The sequence below is a fragment of the Pteropus medius genome, unplaced genomic scaffold, assembly GCF_902729225.1.
Source record: "Pteropus medius unplaced genomic scaffold, Ma_sr-lr_union100, whole genome shotgun sequence".
Taxonomy (NCBI): domain Eukaryota; kingdom Metazoa; phylum Chordata; class Mammalia; order Chiroptera; family Pteropodidae; genus Pteropus; species Pteropus medius.
In genome coordinates, this window is record NW_024340696.1 from 4,935,570 (window position 1) to 4,945,578 (window position 10,009).

Consider the following 10,009-nt stretch of genomic DNA (forward strand, 5'->3'; position numbering starts at 1 on the left):
AGCAGATCATCAGGATAGAGGGCAAATACCATCATGCCAAGCTGATTTATTTTGTTCTTAATAATGTTGTTGTCATGACACCATTAATCTGGACAGTTTTTACATTGTATGGAAGAAGAATTGGGCAAAAATAAAAAAAATATATAATTCAGTTCTAACAGAAAGAATTTTTGTTGGCATATAAGTCTTGGTTAATAATTTACTACTCAGAGGCAGGTGTGAAATATCACAGAGATTATTTTCCATATGGCTTTTTGACTACAAAGGGATAATAAAATCTTCAAAATTACTGGCGTTTAGTTTGGTTTCTGTCTTCTTTATGCCATCCCAGGATCCCAAAGGAACACAATTACCATAACACAGTCAAGATCTATAAGAGTATGATTCTACAGTATAAGACTTGAAAGGTCAGTTACATAAGCCTAAAGGCTATAAGGTGGATCACAGATCCCTTAAATTACTCCCTACAACCTACAGTTCAAATATTTTTAAAATGGCCTTGACTTGTATTCAAGATCTAGATGAATTTTTCAGTGAATAATGCAACTGACAGATTTAAAAAATTATTCCACATAGGAGTGAAGCATTTGGTATTAGCCTGAGGGGCTTTTTATGACAAGTAAATGAGGAAGCATTAAAAGTTAAAAAAGAAAAAAAGAGAGAGATTAATTTCTGAGCTGAGCAGTGGAAATAATCATCACTCAAATAAAATTGTTGATGTTACTTAAAGATACTATCCTATTCTCCCTATAGAGAAATAAACGACCCCATCCTGATATGATGTTTATTATATCTTCCAAAGACATTGATATGATTTTATCATCTATCTTTTCAAGGACAGTTCTCAAATACAGTTCCCTCTCTAAAGGAGAGATGTATTCAAATGTTCTGAAGAAGGATTATACTGTTTGAGCTCAGAGGGGAGGAAGAAGGAATAGAGAATGCTTGAGCTTGCATTATCTGGAAGTTTGTGCAGTTATCAAAACATTCTTGAAGAAAACATTATGACAAGTCACACAGATTGTCCCATGAGTTTTTGCCCCCAATATGGTAGAAATCTAGTGGGAATATAAGCTTCCTACACATCTTTCCCTACTCAATAAATCTTTACAAAATAACATGTTTATTATCTTGACTATCCTTTTATGTTTTCACAAATAATAGCATCCCCAATTATTCTCCATCATTGTGACTGTTAACATCCAGTTGTTCAATCCTGGTCTTTTTTTTTTTAAGGACGGCAACTAAACTTTACTGAGTACTTGGTGTATATATGTATAGTTTTTGTTTAAATTAAACTTTTTGAAGACAATTGTAAATTCATATGCAGTTACAAGAATACTTAAAAAATCTCATGTACTCTTGAAACATCTTACCCTAATGGTAATATTTTACAAACACTAGAGTACAATAGCCAGATATGTTAATTAACTCAATGGTGGGAATCTTTTCACAATGTATATGTATATTTAACCATCATATTGTACACTTTAAATATATTACAATTTTAATTGGTATATATATCCCAATAAAGTTGAAAAATAGACAGACAGACAGAAATATGGTCTTGAGTCAATTGGGTGTCACCTAAAAAAAAGAAATAAGAATTGAGCATATTGCCAATTAACACACAGCTCATTTGTAATAAAACCAAGATGTAAACTAAGTGCAATATTCACTCCAAAATGTATAATCTACTTTTCCTACTAATATTAGCTTCTAAACATTTTATCTTATTAGAATCTTTGTATACACAATGACTTACATATAATTTCATCATTTTCTGTATTTGCCCTGTAGTGAAAGGTCTGGAAACATTGGTTTCTGTTATGCCTCTCTATACCCCACCTATAGTTATCATTATCTTCTTAACTCTTCACTTTTTATTCTACCTTCAACTAACCTCAAAACATGTGCTGTCTTTTGCAAACTTAAATGTTTGATACAAAAAATAAAAGGAAGAAACCATTGGTAAATTAAAAGGAGATTTGTTTTGAAAAAATTTTTTTCAAGAAGGCCAGTTACAGGTGCAGAGGAGCCAACTGCTAGTGTCAACTATACAAGGGCAAGTCTAACAAAAATCCTGTTTAATAGGACTAGCATGACCTAGGGTCATGTAAGATATGAGAACATTCTCATTATGAAACTAATTATTGTTTATGTTTATAGAGTAGCAGTGTAAACTCAAGAAAATAGGGTCACAATTCCAAATAAGCCTCTGCTCTGACCTCATTTGCTTGCTTACAAATACCTTATTATTCCCTTCACCTATGCTAACTTTTTAAAAATTCCCAGAGCAATTTTATAAAGTAGATATCATTCAAGCCTTATAGAGGGAGAAACATAAACTGAGCATTTATTTACTGGATCCTCATAATTTGGATTTTTAGCTCAGAAAGTATCTACTTAAAAATGTCTTCTCTCATCACCTTGTCTATCTCTGCCAAAACTTCCTTTAATCCCTATCATATAACCCTGTTTTATTTTCTTAATTAAAATTCTCATTTTATATTTCATTTTACTTTTTATTTGCTCTGTCCCTACCATAAGAATCTAAATACTTTAAGGACACAGAATGTGTTTTTTTTCTTTTTTTTTTTCCTGTATCCCATTTATGTGCCAATTATAATTCTGGTTATTTATGTGCCAATTATCATTCTTGCCAAAATGATAATTGGCACTTAAATATCATTCACTATTTATTTTGGAATGATCAAACAATACAGATCCTTTGGACCACAAAGATGTTTCTTATACATAGGAGAATTCAGAAATATACAAGATTAAAATCAGGCATTTACTTTTTGCCTGGTATTCCTTTCATGGAAAATATATGACATTCAGAAAAAAAACTGTAAACTTTTTGAATTTGAGAAATGAAAACTTTATCAACTTGTTATTTTTTTTTCTGTGCTTTTATTCACCTTAAATTTAATGAAAGAGACTTGCCGATGAAATCTGGGAAGTGAAATATTGGTAATTTTTCAAGACTGTAGCACATGATATATAGATCTTTGTCCTTAACAAAGACTAGACATGGTAATTTGGTCTAATTGCAGAGTGAAATGCAGTAAAAATCATTGTTCTGAAAATGAAATTAGCAAGTACATCACAGTTCCTTCATCTGCTTATTTATTACATTCCAAAAAAGCCACTTGTCATACAATACAAAATATCTTCATGTAATACAAGCACATCTCCCAGGTCATTTTTGCAAATGCATATAAGAAAATTCATTCTTTTCCTTTTTGCAACTAGCACATTATAAACTCTCATGGAATTGGTGCTTTAAAAAAATGTCAGACATGAGCCAGGTTGCAGTCCAGTAAAAATATTTAGACAATTGGCTAGATAATTCCTCAAGTACTTTGAGTGACTACAACTTAGTTCCCTTAAGGAGCATTGGCTGAATTCTCCTCAAAAGACTGGCATAATAGAGATACCTGTCAATGGAATTTTTTCAAAAATTCCTTTCAGATGACGACAAGAGGATCTATTTGTCTTGCAGGTAGGTAATGTTCAGGTTCTTTGTATCTAGAAAACCAACAGCATAAGTGATTTCCCAGCAGGCAGGTGCCAATGGAAGAATTTATTTTTCCTTTATGAGAATAGATAATTCAATTTACTAGCTGAGTAGGAAATATCAGGCCCATAGCTAACAAGTGGGTTTTTAGTAATGGGCCTCATTCTAGAGTCCCTTTAGGTTTAATAACTACTGTCCTAGGAAGAAGAAAGTCACACACAGACAAAGACATTGTAGAACCTGAAAATATTTGTTTTAAGAAGATAATTTTGATCACTTATAAGAACTAATGCATAAGCCTTAAAAAATAAATGTCTTCCAAAAGTGTCAGGAATCAGAAGAGAGTATATTAAAAACTAGAAAAAAATCGAATTTTTATTAGTTTGTTTCATTCTTCAAATATTTACTGAGTGCTGGCTAGATGTCATATTCTGTGTTAGACAATGTTTATCAAGTCTTTCTATTGAATTATTTCTACTTTCTCTTCAGGCCTCAAGTGAAGCATCTTTTTTTCACAGACAAGCCTTCCAAGAGTGGACCTTATACTGCTTGAACCCCTTGTCATATATTCTTATATCTACTTTCATGAATCAATCATAAATATTATCATTATTCATTTATAATATTTATTTTCCCGATTCTCTATAACAATCCAGAGATCAAGAACTGTGTCTGTAATGGTTATCAATCTATCTCCAGTATCTATTACTGATTGACATAACAGTTGCTTGGTAGTTTTAATATGCTCATGATGCATAAATGAAAATAATGAAAAATAAAATAACACATAAAGTGGAGAATTCCTAAAAGATACAATAGAAGCCCATGATTTGGGTAAACCCCGATATCTGTAAAAGTGAGTAAAATTCCCATAGGGATGAGGCAATAAGATAAAATTTACTCTGCAAGAAAGATAACCAAGGCCAAGCAGATATAGGGGCAGGTGAAAGGGAAAAAGCGTATAAGCCCAGAATATTTGGGAAACTAGAAACTGGCACCTAAACTATGAGGTACAGAGTGCCAGGAAACGGTTCTAGGAAAGCAAAGTTGTCTAAAGGTCAAGTGGCAGTGCTGACCATAGCTGCTAGATCAGTATCCACAATTTCATATATTCTGCCAGTAAGGAAACAAGAAGACAAATGGATTTTAACAGTTTAACATTCGCTATACAGCGGGCAGCATGAGCTTCATGCTCCTGTCAGTTTCCCTTGATATCAAGTCCCATGAGGACTATGTTAAGCAGGCCCAGGAAATAATGCACACACAGTAGGCCTATGGCACAGCTGAGGAACCCAGACTTAAAAATCCCCCAGTTTTATAACCTGAATAGGGAAGCATTATCGTTATTACCCTGGTAAGGAAATATATCTGCCTTCTGACCAAGAGGAAGAAACTAGCTCTGGTTTCCAAGGTTATTTACTATGCAAACCTCCTTGTGAACAAACTCTGTCACAAGGCACATAGAAATGTCTCAAAGAATTGCCTTCCAGCCATGGTAGAAACCCATTTTTGAAAAGGCTTCATTAATAATAATAAAGGCATTTTTATTTGTATTTTTCTGTTGGTGGAGAGATGATGAGGAACTGTGTATGAGTGAATATGATCATATTTCTATGTGAGAGAGTAAAAAAAATGCTCTATCAAGGATGATAGGTGAGAATTTACTTCGTATTTCAAATATCCAAATACTACATGCCTAGGATATCCAAACAATGTAGTCACTAGACATATCTATGTTTTGAGACATACATGCAGAAACTCATAGTAGAATATAAATTTATAGTTATGGATAGAATTTAAAACTTTTCTGGGTTTCTTTAGGATTCTGCCTGTGTTAATTCAGAACTCTTGAATTATTCTTCACATTTTATAGCACATAAAAACTTTATGGCACATAATGCAATTCTTTTGTTAACCTAACTCATATCACTTTCCCCAAAGTAAGATTTTCTTTCCTTTTCCAACTTTCAACATTTATTTCCTTGCAATGACTTATTTCAGAATGGTAACTTTTTACGAATCAACAATGTTGATTACAAAGTTAAGTTTCAGAGTGGCTTTACACTTAGATCTTTCTGTACTAAAAATACTCCCACGATGAAGATTTTTCTCTTTGAAACACTAATAAAGCAAAGGTAATGATGTTAGATGTAGAAAATGAGAACTGTATTCTTTGCCACTGGATGGGTACTAACTTAAAATTAATCATGAATTTAATTCACTGGAGATGGTGGATATTTGAAGGAGAATGCGAAAAAGGATGCATCTAATTCATGCATTTGACATTTACTGAATGTTTTATACAGTCTTGGCTTTCCCTTATGTTTTTGTGGAATCACAAGAAAAGAATAACTCTTGGTATGTACACTCAAGGAGCTTTCAGTCTAGTGAAAGAAACGAAGGCAAAAAGCCCTTAAATTAAAGCATGAAAACTGTTACAATAGGTTGACGCACACAGTAGCATAAGAATCTCTCCTCATGGAGTTTATCCAAAATTGTATCAGTGAAAGAGAATGAGAGCTCGGCTTTGAGGCATGAATAGAGATAATAAGATTGATCATCTGAAAAGAATGACAGAAAGAATGGCATGTCACATTAAAGGAAATATGTGAAAATACGTGTCATGTTAAAGAAAGCCTAGAATGTGTGTGAGGAATAGGGCTGGAATGAAAAACTGAGAAAGTCATAGGAAAAGGACAAGAAATGAGACTATGAGGTTAGGTTGGAGCAGATAACAATTGGCCTTGAATGCTTTGCTGTAGAAGAGTTTAGATTTTATTTTTTAGAGATAATAAATCAACAAGAAATCTGTAACCCCAATTTTAAAGAGGGTAATTGAAAGTTTGTGTGGGAGTGTACTAGGAGTTGACAAAACTGAATGCAAGGTATGCTACAGTTGAAATTAGGGCATTAGAAATCAGAGTGGTAAAAAAAAAATTTTTTTGAGATATATTTCCAAAATTGATAATATTTGGTAATTGGTTGGTTGGAGTATGGGCATAGAAAATGGAATTAAGATAGTCCATGTGATCTGGAGCTCAGACTAGAAATATATTAGTATTTTGGGGAGACTGAAAATTGGAGGGTAGATAAGGTAATATGAAAAAAGAGCTTAGAGGTCATTTGTTATCCAGATGCCATCAGGAATTCTATGATGTAGAGAACTTTATTAAACATGAATGTATATTAGTAACTTCAGTGGAAGATCTGAACCTAGAATACAGATATAGATAATCCGATTCATGTCCCTCTTTGCACTTAATCAACGAATTTGCAAATCAACAAACTGGAACAAATGTAAAACAACTTGGCAGTTTTTCTAACAATGTTGTGAGGCTATCAGTAAAATTAATGCATTAAATATCAAATCCTATCTTGAAACTTTGCAAAATCAAAAAAAAAAAAAAACAAATAAATCTTGTGTTTGTTATCTTCCCTTGTGGAGAAGACAATGATTGGTCAATGTATTTGATATGTCATATTAATAATTAACATTCCTTTGAAATTTAGTACTAACAACTGTACATCTTTCCCAATATTGGAGTACTTCCTAGAAAATATGTTTGTAGGAAACAAATAACGTTTCCCTTGGTAGCACATATTATAGCACTTAGCTATTGAAAATTTACATATGATTAGTTTATAACCTGTAGTTCTGGTTTGATACTCATTGTAGGACAGAAACAGAGGCATTATTTCCCCTCTTCATATTTTGCCTACATATTTTGATAATGCACATTAAAATTAATTATATAAGATATATCTTGGTATTCATGGAGGGTAACTGATTCAGCTGAGTGGAGGTTAAAACATATGGAGGCTGAAAACAAATCCATATGTCCTAGATTTAAGATAGTTTTCTTTTAAAGTTGTTCAGAGCTCATCTGAAAAAAAGCAAATATTCTTTCTGAAGCTATTAGAGAAGGGTTCTTTATATGCATCACTTATGCATATGTTACCTTTGTAGTGAGCAATGTATATTGTTAAGGCAAACAATAATAAAATGACTTATCAAACTTATGCACTAAAGACAAATATCAAAATACTAAGAAATACAATTTAATTTTCTCCCAAACATCTAAAGCTAAATTCCTTATTAAATTATCATATGCAATGATTTTTAAAATTTATGTCAACATGCACAAAAGACAGTAGAAAGATGCTTTCAGAAAAAAATAAGAGCAGCATTGGCTATGAGAACTAAAAATTTATGTCTTTTCACACTTATTTTACTTAAATTTATAGAGTTGATTTTGTGATATATTTATAAAAATAATAAGAGATCATTAATGCTGTCATTTTAATATGAACATTTATGTGTCGTGATCTAATTATGGATAAATAAACACATTTCCAATCTAAATTAAGCAAGTAGTTTAAAAAAATTAAAAAAAGTGATGAAAATTTTTTTTTAAACCGGAACTTTACTCTCATTATAAACTTATGACATCAACGTGATCCAGAACATACTGCTGAATGGTAATTAATGTTGCTTCCAAATTGTAGCTATCAGAACAATGGAAAAATTCTGACATGTTTCACCATAAATCTCTCCTGTTCTGCTTCCCTAGTGTGCTTAGCTGTAACTGTCAACAGCCATCTGGGATTTTTTTGCCAAACAAATCATTTTAGCTTTTTGCATCAATAAAGAAGTCACTTAGTTGAAAGCAGGGGAAAATTTCTCCGAGGTAAAACTAAAAGGTAAAAGGCTCTTCTTCATTAAATATTCATTTCACAATACTTGGTAAAAGAGTATTCATTTGTTTGAGAAAAATAATCATCCTTTTAAGCCTTAGGGGTCACATATTTCCCAGAATTAGAGTGCACTAATTCCTACCAAACTTTCTGGAAATATTTTCTGACAAACCTTCCTTGACTGCACTTTTCTTTCCTATGTTCAAAATATTTATTAAGCATCTATCAACAGCAGGTTCTGTAACAAAAAGTGGGAATAAAAATAAATAAAACCTAGGTTCTAATTTCAAGGAAGATGCATAGTTCAGTTGGCAAGACAAAAATATAACACCAATCATCTCTGTAAATGCTATAAGATTATCTATAAATTACAGAAGATTGGCGCGCACGCGTGCACACACACACACACACACACGCGCGCGCGCGCACACACACACACACAGTAGTTTTCCTGGTTAGTAGAGGAAGGAATGTAGTTAAAAGAAAAAAAAAAGGTTTCGCCAGGGGAAAAAAAGTAAAAAAATAAGCATATTGAAACTTAAACAAAAGATAAATTGCAATTGGCTCAAATACAATAATAATATGTAACAGTATCAGTTATGACTATGTTCATGACATAATACTAAATGCTCCATAAAATCACCTGTGTCATTTTATCTGCCATGTTAAACCAGATGAAATTTCTAAGCTTTAACTCTTTCGATTTATAAAAATAGAATTTCATCTGGTTCAACTTATATTTAAAATAAGATCTTAAAAAATACATGGCAACCTTGGGAAATATCCCATGAGTAATATTGGTCAGTTGTTTTGTTTTTTGTTTCTCAAGGCTGATTGGTTTTTCACTTCTGAAGTTTATAAATATAGTTTGCAAGTTCTAAAATCTACCTTAAGTGTATATTGGGAAATTTAATGACAAATGGGTTGCCAAATACTCAGAATCCAACCACTTGTGATTCAGTCACAACTCTGCAATCACATGCAGGGTAAATACAGGCATTGATGTCTTAGTGGTACAGAGCTTAACTCAGGCATCTATGTCCTTTTTCGGCATCATGAAAGTGATCATTAAATGTCTTTTTTTCTTCTCTTATAGAAATATAAAAAGGAAAAATAAATATCATCCACTGAAGATTTTGAAATTAGAGTCCAGTTCTCATTTTCCCTTTGTAAGTCACTTCTGAGTACTTATCCACCAAGCAGATCAGTTTATTTAATATTGAACAAAACTCTACACTTTGTCTTTTTTATAGGGGTAAAAGCAAAAAAGAAGGAGTTTTACCTTTTACCCTTCAGTGGACAACAAGCATCAGGGAGTCTGCTAGTCATTAAATATATTTTTATAATAATAGACTAATAGTCATAGCTATGTCTTATCCATCATTTATTTTCAATCTATCTTAACATTAAGATATGGACATTATATCCAGCTCATTTCTCTAAGGGTAGAAAAAACCTGCAAGTAAGATAAAAATAAGAAAAACTAAAACATCCACACATAGGAGTCAATGAGGTACAAGAAAGGGGAAAAAGTGTCTTTGTAATTTGAAGAAGCAGTTCTAGATGGGGTATTAAATTAGTAACAAAAAGAAGATGACTAATGAGTGAATAACTAAAAAAAAAAAAGCAACATATTCATCTCTCATGATGTTATCAGCCAATTATTAGTTTTTCCCTTAGCAAACCTATCAGGTAAGTTTTTCTATTTCCATTTTTCACCTGAATAAATTAAAGGCAAAAAGTTATCCAAATTAGCATATGTATTAGATATATAACATACATATTTTATAT